The following is a 14,913-nucleotide window of genomic DNA, read 5'->3' on the forward strand; positions in this document are numbered from 1 at the left end:
TTTTTTTGCGGTACGCGGGCCTCTCACTGTTGTGGCCTCTCCCGTTGTGGAGCACAGGCTCCAGACGCACAGGCTCAGCGGCCATGGCTCACGGGCCCAACCGCTCTGCGGCATGTGGGATCCTCCTGGGCCAGGGCACGAACCCGTGTCCCCTGCATCGGCAGGTGGACTCTCAACCACTGTGCCACCAGGGAAGCCCTGTTTCTAGGTATTTTTTTATTTCCTCTTTGATTTCTTCAGTGGTCTCTTGGTTATTTAGTAGCGTATTGTTTAGCCTCCATGTGTTTGTGTTTCTTTACAGATTTTTTCCTGTAATTGATATCTAGTCTCATAGTGTTGTAGTTGGAAAAGATACTTGATATGATTTCAATTTTCTTAAATTTAGCAAGGCTTGATTTGTGACCCCAGATATGATCCTGGAGAATGTCCCATGAGCACTTGAGAAGAAAGTGTATTCTGTTGTTTTTGGATGGACTGTCCTATAAGTATCAATTAAGTCCATCTTGTTTAATGTATCATTTAAAGCTTGTGTTTCCTTATTTATTTTCATTTTGGATGATCTGCCCATTGGTGAAAGTAGGGTGTTAAAGTCCTCTACTATGATTGTGTTACTATCCATTTCCCCTTTTATGGCTGTTAGCATTTGCCTTATGTATTGAGGTGCTCCTGTGTTGGGTGCATAAATATTTACAACTGTTATATCTTTTTCTTGGATTGACCCCTTGATCATTATGTAGTGTCTTTCTCTGTGTCTTGTAATAGTCTTAATTTTAAAGTCTGTTTTGTCTGATGTGAGAATTGCTACTCCAGCTTTCTTCTGATTTCCATTTGCATGGAATATCTTTTACCATCCCCTCACTTTCAGTCTGTATGTGTCCCTATGTCTGAAGTGGGTCTCTTGTAGACAGCATATATACAGGTCTTGTTTTTGTATCCATTCAGCCACTCTATGTCTTTTGGTTGGAGCATTTAATCCTTTTACATTTAAGGTAGTTATCAATATGTATGTTCCTATTACCATTTTCTTAATTGTTTTGGGTTTGTTATTGTAGGTCTTTTCCTTCTCTTGTGTTTCCTGCCTAGAGAAGTTCCTTTAGCATTTGTTGTAAAGCTGGTTTGGTGGTGCTGAATTCTCTTAACTTTTGCTTGTCTGTAAAGGTTTTAATTTCTCCATCAAATCTGAATGAGATCCTTGGCTCGGTTATCTTGGTTGTAGGTTTTTCCCTTTCATCACTTTAAATATGTCCTGCCACACCCTTCTGGCTTGCAGAGTTCCTGCTGAAAGATCAGCTGTTAACCTTATGGGGATTCCCTTGTATGTTATTTGTTGCTTTTCCCTTGCTGCTTTTAATATTTTTTCTTTGTATTAAATTTTTGATAGTTTGATTAATATGTGTCTTAGTGTGTTTCTCCTTGGATTATCCTGTATGGGACTCTCTGGGCTTCCTGGACTTGATTGACTATTTCCTTTCCCATATTAGGGAAGTTTTCAACTATAATCTCTTCAAATATTTTCTCACTCCCTTTCTATTTCTCTTCTTCTTCTGGGACCCCTATAATTCAAAAGTTGGTGCAGTTAATATTGCCCCAGAGGTCTCTGAGACTGTCCTCAATTCTTTTCATTCTTTTTTCTTTATTCTGCTCTGCAGTAGTTATTTCCACTATTTTATCTTCCAGGTCACTTATCCATTCTTCTGCCTCAGTTATTCTGCTATCGATACCTTCTAGAGAATTTTTAATTTCATTAATTGTGTTGTTCAGAATTGTTTGTTTGCTCTTTAGTTCTTCTAGGTCCTTGTTAAACGTTTCTTGTATTTTCTCCATTCTATTTCCAAGATTTTGGATCATCTTTACTATCATTACTCTAAATTCTTTTTCAGGCAGACTGCCTATTTCCTCTTCATTTGTTAGGTCTGGTGGGTTTTTGTCTTGCTCCTTCATCTGCTGTGTATTTCTCTGTCTTCTCATTTTGCTTAACTTACTGTGTTTGCAGTCTCCTTTTCGCAGGCTGCAGGTTTGTAGTTCCCATGGTTTTTGGTGTCTGCCCCCAGTGGGTAAGGGTGGTTCAGTGGGTTGTGTAGGCTTCCTGGTGGAGGGGACTGGTGGCTGTGTTCTGATGGATGAGGCTGGATCTTCTTTCTGGTGGGCAGGTCCACGTCTGGTGGTGTGTTCTGGGGTGTCTGTGACCTTATTATGATTTTAGGCAGCCTCTCCGCTAATGGGTGGGGCTGTGTTCCTGTCTTGCTAGTTGTTTGGCATGGGGTGGCCAGTATTGGAGCTTGCTGGTCATTGAGTGGATCTGGGTCTTAGCATTGAGATGGAGAACTCTGGGAGACCTCTCGCCAATTGATATTCCATGGGGCCAGGAGGTCTCTGGTGGACCAGTGTCCTGAACTCGGCTCTCCCACCTCAGAGGCTCAGGCCTGACACCTGACCGGAGCACTAAGACCCTCTCAGCCACACGGCTCAGAAGAAAAGGGAGAAAAATAAAATAAAATAAGAAAAAGGAAAAAAAATTAAGTTATTAAAAAATATATTATTAAAATTTTAAAAAGTAATTAAAAAAAAAGAAAGAACAACCAAACCAATAAACAAGTCCACCAATGATAACAAGCGCTAAAAACTCTACTAAAAAGACAAAAAAAGAATCCAAGAAAACCCCAGACAGACAGAACCTTAGGACAAACGGTAAAAGCAAACCTACACAGACAAAAATCACACAAAGCATACATATACACAACCACAAAAAGAGATAAAGGAAATATATATATATATAAAGGAAGAGAGCAACCAAATCAATAACCAAATCTACCAGTGATAATAAGCTCTAAGTACTAAACTGAGATAAACATAAAACCAGAAACAAATTAGATGCAGAAAGGAAACCCAAGTCTACAGTTGCTCCCAAAGTCCACCTCCTCAATTTGGGATGATTCCTTTACTATTCAGGTATTCCACAGATGCAGGTACATCAAGCTGACTGTGGAGATTTAATCTGCTGCTCCTGAGGCTGTTGGGAGAGATTTCCCTTTCTCTTCTTTGTTCGCACAGCTCCTGGGGTTCAGCTTTGGATTTGGCCCCGCCTCTGCATGTTAGGTCACCCTCTGTTGTCTTTTGTGAAGTCTGAGGTCTTCTGCCAGCGTTCAGTAGGTGTTCTGTATGAGTTGTTCCACATGTAGATATATTTTTGATGTATTTGTGGGGAGGCAGGTGATCTCCACGTCTTACTCCTCCACCATCTTGAAGGTCTGCCCCTTAACTTGTATTCTTGAAATAAAATAAACATCTCCGCATTTTTGCAATTGTTCTTTCTTCTTCCTGGAATGTCCTCATTACCCTTTTCTGCCAGGTCAGCACTCAAGTGCCTCTCTCTAAATAGTTCATTACTCCTGCCTTAGTGTGCTCATCTTTATTCTAATATTTTTTACATTGTATTAAAATTATACATTTGCCTTTCTATCCAATAAGCTTTGCCACAGTGCTTTTAGCTCCTTGAGGACAGAGGACAGCTGTCTTACCCAACCTGAGTCTCCATTACCTAAATATTGCCAAATGGCAGCTGAAGAGTTTTGTCTTACATGTTAAGCTAACTCTTTGAGTTGAACCCACACATTCTACCCAAGTTTACCATCTATCTATTACATCCAAATTTGTGACATGCTATGGCTGCCAAGCCAACAGTACACATCATCCATACCCAAGTCATCCCAACAAGTGAGCCTCCTGATGGTCTCAGAATTCTCCAGTTCAGACAATCTCATTAATTTTATTTCTTCTTTTTAACACAAATTTAGCCATGATTATCACTGGGAACTGTTCCACCTCAAAGATCTCAAACTGAAATTCTTTCTTTGACCACAAGATCCCCCTCAACAACCAAAGTGTTTTTCACCTTTAGGGCGTAGCCATCCCCAGTACCTTGTATCTGGCTGATTTTACTGGTCTCCTCAGGCCTCTCCTTTCTGGCCTGAATTCCACGGCCAATCATTTTAATCATGATCTCATTAGCACCCAAGACTACCATGATCTGCTGATCCACCATATATGCTCTTTAACTCCCAGCTTTGTGTTAACCAAAGCATATTTGTTTTGGTTTATATTTCTACTTCTGAGCCTAGCCTTGCAAATTCAGACTACCTCCGTACACAGATTCTTTTTCCTGTATTACCTGCGAGCCTTTCCTCCTCTAAGGTCTCAGAGAAAGAGATGTCCTGGATCCTCTACAAGGATAATCTATCTGGATCTTTTTTCCCATCTTCTCTAGATCTTAATCAACTCCTTAACATCTTCAACTTCACCTTCTCCCCTGACCTCGATCCTGATTCTATCTCAAGTGACCTTTTCATCTCTTTACTAATTTCTCGTGTACTTCTGATTTACAATCTGGATTCTCCCTTTACAAAGAGCTCTGTCAGGTCACCCAGTTGTCTATTCATCCCCATTCTGCTCAACTTTTTTGCATTACTTATAGCACTGATAACCACTTCTAGTTTAAACTTTCTCCTCTCTGGACTTCCTGTCACTGAATTGTCTTGGTCTTCCTCCAGTTTCGATGACCACTCTGGCCCTGTCTCCTTCATTGGCTCCACTTCCCAGAGCTAAGCCTTAAATGTGATCACACTGTATCAGGCTGGTCTTACCTGCCTTTCCCCACATACTCTCATGATGATCTACCCACTGTGATAGTGATAACCCCTAAATCCTGGCATGTTTTCACACTGTCAGTCACATTTCTGACATGGTTAGGTAATGTTGTATTGAGGAGGAGATTACACTGGATGTCCTCTTATATGATACAACTGGATCCCATGTTGGTCATTTAATTTTTCAAAAGGCAGTTAATATAGCAATCCATTAAACACCACTTTAATTTAAAATATAACCATACTTTTTCCCCTGAATTCTCTGAGTATAGGTCAACTTGTTGAGAAAATGCTTGTATAAGCCACCTATACTGCACTGGGTAAAATTTCCAGCCTATTTTTAAAAGCAGAGCAGGAATTTAAGATCTGTGAAGCAATCTGTGCATAGAACCTTTCAGAATATTTATTATTTTCCTCCAAGTCTTTTCTAATTCCTAATTATACATTTTGCAGCAATTTTTAAAAGCTATTTACCTATATTAAGTCTTCCAAAGCAGTCAACTTAATTTTCTTACAAACAGTTCTCCTTAATGATGAGGTTTCATCATTTTACCTGATATTTAATTAAACTGCATATTAAGGGTGTGGAGAAATGGGAACCCTTCTACACTGTTGGTGGGAATGTAAATTGGTACAACCACTGTGGAAAACAGTATGGAGGTTGCCTAAAAAACTAAAAATAGAACTACCATATGATCCAGCAATCCCACTCCTGGGCATATACCCAGAGAAAACCATAATCTGAAAAGATACGTGCACCCCAATGTTCACTGCAGCACTATTTACAATAGCCAAGACATGGAAGCAACCTAAATGTCCATCAACAGAGGAATGGATAAAAATGATGTGGTACATATATACAGTGGAATATTACTCAGCCATAAAAAATGAAATAATGCCATTAGCAGCAACATGGATGGACCTAGAGATTATCATACTAAGTAAAGTAAGTCAGACAGAGAAAGACAAATATCATATGATACCACTCATATGTGGAATCTAATTTTAAAAATGATACAAATGAACTCATTTACAAAACGGACTTACAGATATTGAAAACAAACTTATGGTTACCAAAGGGGAAACGTGGAGGGGTGGGGAGGGAGGATAAATCAGGAGCTTGGGATGAACATACACACACCACTATACATAAGATAGATGACCAACAAGGACCTGCTGTATAACAAACACAGGGAACTCTACTCAATATGCTGTGATAACTTATATGAGAAAAGAATCTAAAAATGAATGAAAATATGTATGTGTAAAACTGAATTATCTTGCTATACCCCAGAAACTAACACAATATTGTAAATCAACTATACTCCAGTAAAGCTAAAATTAAAAAAAAACCCAAAACACTGCACATTACAATAACGAGGGTAAATGAATTTGGGAACAAACAATTCACTCTGGGTAGCAATGAAAGTATTTGGCCGTACTGGCGAGTAGACTATCAGCCACGAGCATTCAGCACGCTGTGGTATCAGTCAGTGTGTTTTACAGAGAAAAAGGAGAGTGACAGTTAATTTGGTAAGGCACATAAGTGAAAGAAAAAGAAGTTCGCATACTAAAGCCATGTTAAGTCGGGAATGATATGGAGATAAGAACAGTAACCGAGCCTAGATGTCCTCACCTCTACTCTGTTCAGTGCCACGGTATTTCTAGACTGATACTTAAGAGTGATTAAGATTCATATATGAAATGACAATCTATTTTAAAAATTAAACTGGAAAAATGATGAAAATCCCTAAATAACAGACACATCTATTTGTGGCCAATTTCCTATGTCTTTAAGGACTGTGAAAAACTTACTTACTCTACATGTAGTTACAATGATGGGTTTCCTTCCCTGCTGAAAATAAAAAATTAAGACTTTTAAGATCCTACCCACCTTTTTATATTGTAATAATATTCAAGCGACTATCATTAAAGAGTTTAAATGAATGCAGTATTTGGGGGAACAGAGAAAACCTTCCTGTTGCCAATATTTTAAAAAAACAAATAATAAACAATTAGTTTCAATAATGCTGTAGAGAGTTGTTAAGTACTTCACAAGTGCAAGGTGAACTTAACTCATTAACCTCAATGGAGTACAGAAGGAAGAACCCAGAACTCAGTGGATCATACTGTTCTACGTTACTAACTTTGAGGATTACTAATTTTCCCTTTTTGTCCCCCAAAGTTAGCTCTTCCCCAACTTAGCAAGAACCTTCTAAATATAACTACAAGTAGAATAAAACAATTGGAGGAAGTAAAACCTTTTGTTTTCCTGCAACATATAAAGGAAAAAGAAAGGCAAAAGCAATGTTCAAAAAATAAGCAATTGTTATAATATGTTTGAATGAATTTTTCTCCTCCACTAATGACTTGGAAGAGCAGTTATATTTCTCCTTTTCTTATTAGATGCTATTCACGCTTTTGAAATATTAGCAAAACACTCAAAAGGCAGAGCTTGGTTCAAGATGGCAGAGTAGAAGGATGTGCTCTCACTCCCTCTTGCGAGAACACCAGAATCACAACTAACTGCTGAACAATCATCGACAGGAAGACATTGGAACTCACCAAAAAAGATAACCCACATCCAAAGACAAAGGAGAAGCCACAATGAGATGGTAGGAGCGGCGCAATCACAAGAAAATCAAATCCCATAACTGCTTGGTGGGTGACTCACAAACTGGAGAACACTTATACCACAGAAGTACACCCACTGGAGTAAAGGTCCTGAGCCCCATGTCAGGCTTCCCAACCTGCAGGTCTGACAATGGGAAGAGGAATTCCTAGAGAATCAGACTTTGAAGGCTAGCGGGATTTGACTGCAGGACTTCAACAGGACTGGGGGAAACAGAGACTTCACTCTCGGAGGGCACACACAAAGTAGCATGCGCATCGGAACCCAGGGGAAGGAGCAGTGACCCCATAGGAGACTAAACCAGACCTACCTGCTAGTGTTGGAGGGTCTCCTGCAGAGGCAGGGGGTGGCTGTGTCTCACCGTGAGGACAAGGACACTGGCAGCAGAAGTTCTGGGAGGTACTCCTTGGCGTGAGCCCTCCCTGAGTCTGCCATTAGCCTCACCAAAGAACCCCGGGTAGGCTCCAGTGTTGGGTCGCCTTAGGCCAAACAACCAACAGAAAGGGAACCCAGCCCCACCCATCAGCAGACAAGCAGATTAAAGATTTACTAAGCTCTGCCCACCAGAGCAACACCTAGCTCTACCCACCACCAGTCCCTCCGATCAGGACACTTGCTTAAGCCTCTTAGATAGCCTCATCTACCCGAGGGCAGACAGCAGAAGCAAGAACTACAATCCTGCAGCCTGTGGGACAAAAACCACATTCACAGAAAGATAGACAGCATGAAAAGGCAGAGGGCTATGTACCAGATGAAGGAACAAGATAAAACCCCAGAAAAACAACTAAATGAAGTAGAGATAGGCAACCTTCCAGAAAAAGAATTCAGAATAATGATAGTGAAGATGATTCAGGACCTCGGAAAAAGAATGGAGGCAAAGATCGAGAAGATGCAAGAAATGTTTAACAAAGACCTAGAAGAATTAAAGAACAAACAGAGATGAACAATACAATAACTGAAATGAAAAATACACTAGAAGGAATCAACAGCAGAATAACTGAGGCAGAAGAACGGATAAGTGACCTGGAAGACAGAATGGTGGAATTCACTGCTGCGGAACAGAATAAAGAAAAAAGAATGAAAAGAAATGAAGACGGCCTAAGAGACCTCTGGGACAACATTAAACACATCAACATTCGCATTATAGGGGTCCCAGAAGGAGAAGAGAGAGTGAAAGGACCAGAGAAAATATCTGAAGAGACTATAGTCGAAAACTTCCCTAACATGGGAAAGGAAATAGCCACCCAAGTCCAGGAAGTGCAGAGAGTCCCATACAGGATAAACACAAGGAGAAACACGCCGAGACACATAGTAATCAAATTGGCAAAAATTAAAGACAAAGAAAAATTACTGAAAGCAGCAAGGGAAGAACGACAAATAACATACAAGGGAACTCCCATAAGGTTAACAGCTGATTTCTCAGCAGAAACTACAAGCCAGAAGGGAGTGGCATGATATACTTAAAGTGATGAAAGGGAAGAATCTACAACCAAGATTACTCTACCCGGCAAGGATCTCATTCATATTTGATGGAGAAATCAAAAGCTTTACAGACAAGCAAAAGCTAAGAGAATTCAGCACCACCAAACCAGCTCTGCAACAAATGCTAAAGGAACTTCTCTAAGTGGGAAACACAAGAGAAGAAAAGGACCTACAAAAACAAACCCAAAACAATTAAGAAAATGGTAATAGGAACATACATATCGATAATTACCTTAAACGTGAACGGATTAAATGCTCCAACCAAAAGACACAGGCTTGCTGAATGGATACAAAAACAAGACCCATATAATATGCTGTCTACAGGAGTCCGACTGCAGACCTAGGGACACATACAGACTGAAAGTGAGGGGATGGAAAAAGATATTCCATGCAAATGGAAATCAAAAGAAAGCTGGAGTAGCAATACTCACATCAGATAACACAGACTTTAAAATAAAGAATGTTACAAGAGAAAAGGAAGGACACTACATAATGATCAAGGGATCAATCCAAGAAGAAGATAAAACAATTATAAATATATATGCACCCAACATAGGAGCACCTCAATACATAAGGCAACTGCTAACAGCTATAAAACAGGAAAGCGACAGTAAAACAATAACAGTGGGGGACTTTAACACCTCACTTACACCAATGGACAGATCATACAAAGAGAAAATTAATAAGGAAACACAAGCTTTAAATGACACAATAGACCAGATAGATTTAATTGGTATTTATAGGACATTGCATCCAAAAACAGATTACACTTTCTTCTCAAGTACACATGGAACATTCTCCAGGATAGATCACATCTTGGGTCACAAATCAAGTCTTAGTAAATTTAAGAAAATTGAAATCATACCAAGCATCTTTTCTGACCACAACACTATGAGATTAGAAATCAATGACATGGAAAAAAACGTAAAAAACACAAAAACATGAAGGCTAAACAATACATTACTAAATAACCAAGAGATCACTGAAGAAATCAAAGAGGAAATCAAAGAATACCTAGAGACAGGGCTTCCCTGGTGGCGCAGTGGTTAAGAGTCTGCCTGCCGATGCAGGGGACACGGGTTCGTGCCCCGGTCTGGGAAGATCCCACATGCTGCGGAGCGGCTAGGCCCGTGAGCCATGGCCGCTGAGCCTGCGCGTCCGGAGCCTGTGCTCCGCAACGGGAGAGGCCACAACAGTGAGAGGCCCAGTTACCACCAAAAAAAAAAAAAAAAAAAATACCTAGAGACAAATGACAATGAAAACATGATGATCCAAAACCTATGGGAGGCAGCAAAAGCCGTTCTAAGAGGGAAGTTTATTGCTATACAAGCCTACCTCAAGAAACAAGAAAAATCTCAAATAAACAATCTAACCTTACACCTAAAGGGGCTAGAGAAAGAAGAACAAACAAAACCCACAGTTAGCAGAAGGCAAGAAATCATCAAGATCAGAGCAGAAATAAATGAAATAGAAACAGAACAATAGCAAAGATCAATAAAACTAAAAGCTGGTTCTTTGAGAAGATAAAATCAATAAACTCCTCAAATCAATAAAATTAGAAATGAAAAAGGAGAAGTTATAACAGACACCACAGAAACACAAAGCATCCTAAGAGACTACTACAAGCAACGCTATGCCAATAAAATGGACAGCCTGGAAGAAATGGACAAATTCTTAGAAAGGTATAACCTTCCAAGACTGAACCAGGAAGAAACAGAAAATATGAACAGACCAATCACAAGTAATGAAATTGAAAGTGTGATTAAAAATCTTCCAACAGGGCTTCCCTGGTGGCACAGTGGGTGAGAGTCCGCCTGCCGATGCAGGGGACGTGGGTTTGTGCCCCAGTCCAGGAAGATCCCACATGCTGCGGAGCACCTGGACCCGTGAGCCATGGCTGCTGAGCCTGCGCGTCTGGAGCCTCTGCTCCGCAATGGGAGAGGCCACAACAGTGAGAGGCCTGCGTACCACAAAAAAAAAAAAAAAAAAAAAATCTTCCAACAAACAACAGTCCAGGACCAGATGGCTTCACAGGTGAATTCTATCAAACATTTAGAGAAGAGCTAACACCCATCTTTCTCAAATGCTTCCAAAAAATTGCAGAGGAAGGAACACTCCCAAACTCATTCTATGAGGCCACCATCACCCTGATACCAAAACCAGACAAAGATACTACAAAAAAAGAAAATTACAGACCAATATCACTGATGAATATAGATGCAAAAATTCTCAACAAAATACTAGCAAACAGAATCCAACAACACATTAAAAGGATCATACACCATGATCAAGTGAGATTTATCCCAGGGATGCAAGAATTCTTCAATATATGCAAATCAATCAATGTGATACACCAATATTAACAAATTCAAGAAGAAAAACAATATGATCATCTCAATAGATGCAGAAAAAGCTTTTGACCAAATTCAACACCGATTTATGATAAAAACTCTCCAGAAAGTGGGCATAGAGGGAACCTACCTCAACATAATAAAGGCCATATACGACAAACCCACAGCAAACATCATTCTCAATGGTGAGAAAGTGAAAGCATTTCCTCTAAGATTAGGAACAAGATAAGGATGTCCACTCTCACTACTATTATGCAACATAGTTTTGGAAGTCCTAGCCATGGCAATCAGAGAAGAAAAAGAAATAAAAGGAATACAAATTGGAAAAGAAGTAAAACTGACACTGTTTGCAAATGACATGATACTATACATAGAAAATCCTAAAGATGCCACCAGAAAACTACTAGAGGTAATCAATGAATTTGGTGAAGTTGCAGGATACAAAATTAATGCACAGAAATCTCTTGCATTCCTATACACTAATGATGAAACACCTGAAAGAGAAATTAAGGAAACAGTCCCATTTATCACTGCAACAAAAAGAATAAAATACCTATATGCAAAGAATAAAAAGAATAAAAGACCTGTATGCAGAAAACTATAAGACAATGATGAAAGAAATTAAAGATGATACCAACAGGTGGAGAGATATACCATGTTCTTGGATTGGAAGAATCAATATTTGGAACATGACAATACTACCCAAAGCAATCTACAGATTCAATGCAATCCCTATCAAACTACCAATGGCATTTTAAAAAATTAATTAATTAATTTATTTTGGCTGCACTGGGTCTTCGTTGCGGTACACAGGCTTCCTCTGGTTGCGGTGCGTGGGCTTCTCACGTTGCAGAGCATGGGCTCTAGGCGTGCGGGCTTTAGTAGTTGTGGCTCGTGGGCTCTAGAGCACAGGCTCAGTAGTCATGGCGCACAGGTTTAGTTGCTCCGCGGCACATGGCATCTTCCCGGACCAGGGCTCGAACCCGTGTCCCCTGCACTGGCAGGTGGATTCTTAACCACTGCGCCACCAGGGAAACCCCTATGGCATTTTTAATGGAACTAGAACAAAAAAATCTTAAAATTTGTAGAGAGACATAAAAGACCCTGAATAGCCAAAGCAGTCTTGAGGGAAAAAAACGGAGCTGGAGGAATCAGATGCCCTGACTTCAGACTATACTACAAACTTACAGTAATCAAGGCAATATAGTATGGGCACAAAAACAGAAATATAGATTAATGGAACAAGACAGAAAGCCCAGAGATAAACCCACACACCTACGGTCAACTAATCTATGACAAAGGAGGCAAGGATATATAATGGAGAAAAGACAGTCTCCTCAATAAGTGATGCTGGGAAAACTGGACAGCTACATGTAAAAGAATGAAATTAGAACACTGCCTAACACCATACATAAAAATAAACTCAAAATGGATTAGAGACCTAAATATAATACCGGACACTATAAAACTCTTAGAGGAAACATAGGAAGAACATTCTTTGACATAAATCACAGCAAGATCTTTTTTGACCCACTTCCTAGAGTAATGGAAATAAAAACAAAAATAAACAGATGGGATCTAATGAAACTTAAAAGCTTTTGCACAGCAAAGGAAACCATAAACAAGACGAAAAGACAGCCCTCAGAATGGGAGAAAATATTTGCAAACGAATCAACAAAGGATTGATCTCCAAAATATATAAACAGCTCATGCAGCTCAACATTAAAAAAACAAACAACCCAATCCAAAAATGGGCAGAAGACCTAAATAGACATTTCTCCAAAGAAGACATACAGATGGCCAAGAAACACATGAAAAGTTGCTCAACATCACTCATAATTAGAGAAATGCAAATCAAAACCACAGTGAGGTATCACCTCACACCAGTTAGAATGGGCATCATCAGAAAATCTACAAACAACAAATGCTGGAGAGGATGTGGAGAAAAGGGAACCCTCTTGCACTGTTGGTGGGAATGTAAATTGATACAGCCACTATGGGAAACAGTACGGAGGTTCCTTAAAAAACTAAAAGTAGAACTACCATATGACCCAGCAATCACACTACTGGGCATATACCCAGATAAAACCATAATTCAAAAAGACACATGCACCCCAATGTTCATTGCAGGAATATTTACAATTGCCAGATCATGGAAGCAACCTAAATGTCCATCGACAGATGAATGGATAAAGAAGATGTGGTACATATATACAACGGAATATTACTCAGCCATAAAAAGGAACAAAACTGGGTCATTTGTAGAGATGTGGGTGGACCCAGAGACTGTCATACAGAGTGAAGTACGTCGGACAGAGAAAAACAAGTATCGCATATTAACGCATATACGTGGAACGTATAAAAATGGTACAGATGAACCGGTTTGCAGGGTAGAAATTGAGACACAGATGTAGACAGCAAACGTATGGACACCAAGGGGGGAAAGCCACGGGGGAGTGGGGGTGGTGGTGTGATGAATTGGGCAATTGGGATTGACATGTATACACTGATGTGTATAAAATGGATGACTAATAAGAACCTGCTGTATAAAAAAATAAATTCAAAAAATAACACTCAAGAGGAAAAAATTTTCAATGACTATTAGTTCTTTAAAACACTAGATATGATACAATAATCAGTTTAGGGTCTGTTCAAATTTGAGAGCTTTAATTGGCCTGTGGGTAGGTTGGATGTGCTGTTAAATATTGTGCATAATTAGGGATGTGTGTGTAAACAAGATATTTCAGCACAAATTGAATTATTCTATCAGGTAATATGTAACACTATCTAACCTTTGCAAACTGCTGGTCTCCTTTTTTTCTGTGAATACTGTCATACAAAAAAAAAAAAAAAATGCCTCAGTACTGAGATGCAAGCAAAGTTGACATTTTGCATAATCTGTGTTCCTGCCTGTCTTTTAATATTAAGTTGCTTTTTTTCTTCTAACATAAGAAGATGCTAGCAGACTAAAAGAAAAGAAGGAGAGGGAGAATAATATTTTATGAGGGTTTCAAATCTTATTTTAAACCAGTGAGGAAAAATAATGTACATGAGTTGTGGTTCACAAATTGATTAAGAATAATGATGTAGCCATGATAATACATCACATGATCATTGAACATGGCCCTCAACAAACTGGCCATGAACTTAATCATTTACTATAACTAGTCAGTCAAATAGAAACTCAGCCAAAACAAGTTTGTCTGATTATAGTCATAGTAGGAATAAGCCTTTATACCTTTTACCTTGCGGGTTACTTATTTTCTCTAACACATCCAAATAAATCATACATGTGAACAATTCAGCTGTAAATAATATATGGAAAATCTTTAACCAGTAACTCTAAAAGTCAATACTAGCTTATATATGAAACATAATAAGCAATAATTCAAAGTCTTCTTGGTTACTGAAATTCTCTGAGAAAAGAAATTTCACTACTCAATTGCTAATGAGTAATTGAAAAGTGGCAAACTGGAAGGGATTTCGGCTGTTGGAAAGTTTGTGGTTTTCCCTATTTTTCACAAGTGTTTCCCCATAACCAGTAAGGGTCAACGTGACCAAGAATTATTCTTCAGTGCCCACCTGCAACAGTTCCCTAAAATTAAAAAGCAATGCTGGGCACTTTTAGTATCTCAGAATATAGTTCATCAAAGCTTGTAATTTTACAGATTGAGAAACTAAGGCTGAAAAAGATAAAGAGATGTATCCAAAGTTACAAGATGGTGGCAGAGCATGACCCAGCACTGAAAACCTTGCAGGAGGTTCATGTGACTCTGGGTCAACTGCAGGGCCACCTCTCTGCCTT

The 14,913-nt window shown here is 39.3% G+C and overlaps 1 protein-coding gene across 1 annotated transcript in view; it reads right to left on the reverse strand.

Annotated features, from left to right (window-relative positions):
* Positions 1 to 14,913, reverse strand: part of DTNBP1 (dystrobrevin binding protein 1) — a 124,645-nt gene that overhangs the window by 51,729 nt on the left and 58,003 nt on the right. The gene's annotated exons all lie outside the window — the stretch shown is intronic.

This window comes from Aethalodelphis obliquidens, unplaced genomic scaffold (genome assembly GCF_003676395.1).
Source record: "Aethalodelphis obliquidens isolate GAN/ISIS:26980383/991018 unplaced genomic scaffold, ASM367639v1 scaffold34, whole genome shotgun sequence".
NCBI lineage: Eukaryota > Metazoa > Chordata > Mammalia > Artiodactyla > Delphinidae > Aethalodelphis > Aethalodelphis obliquidens.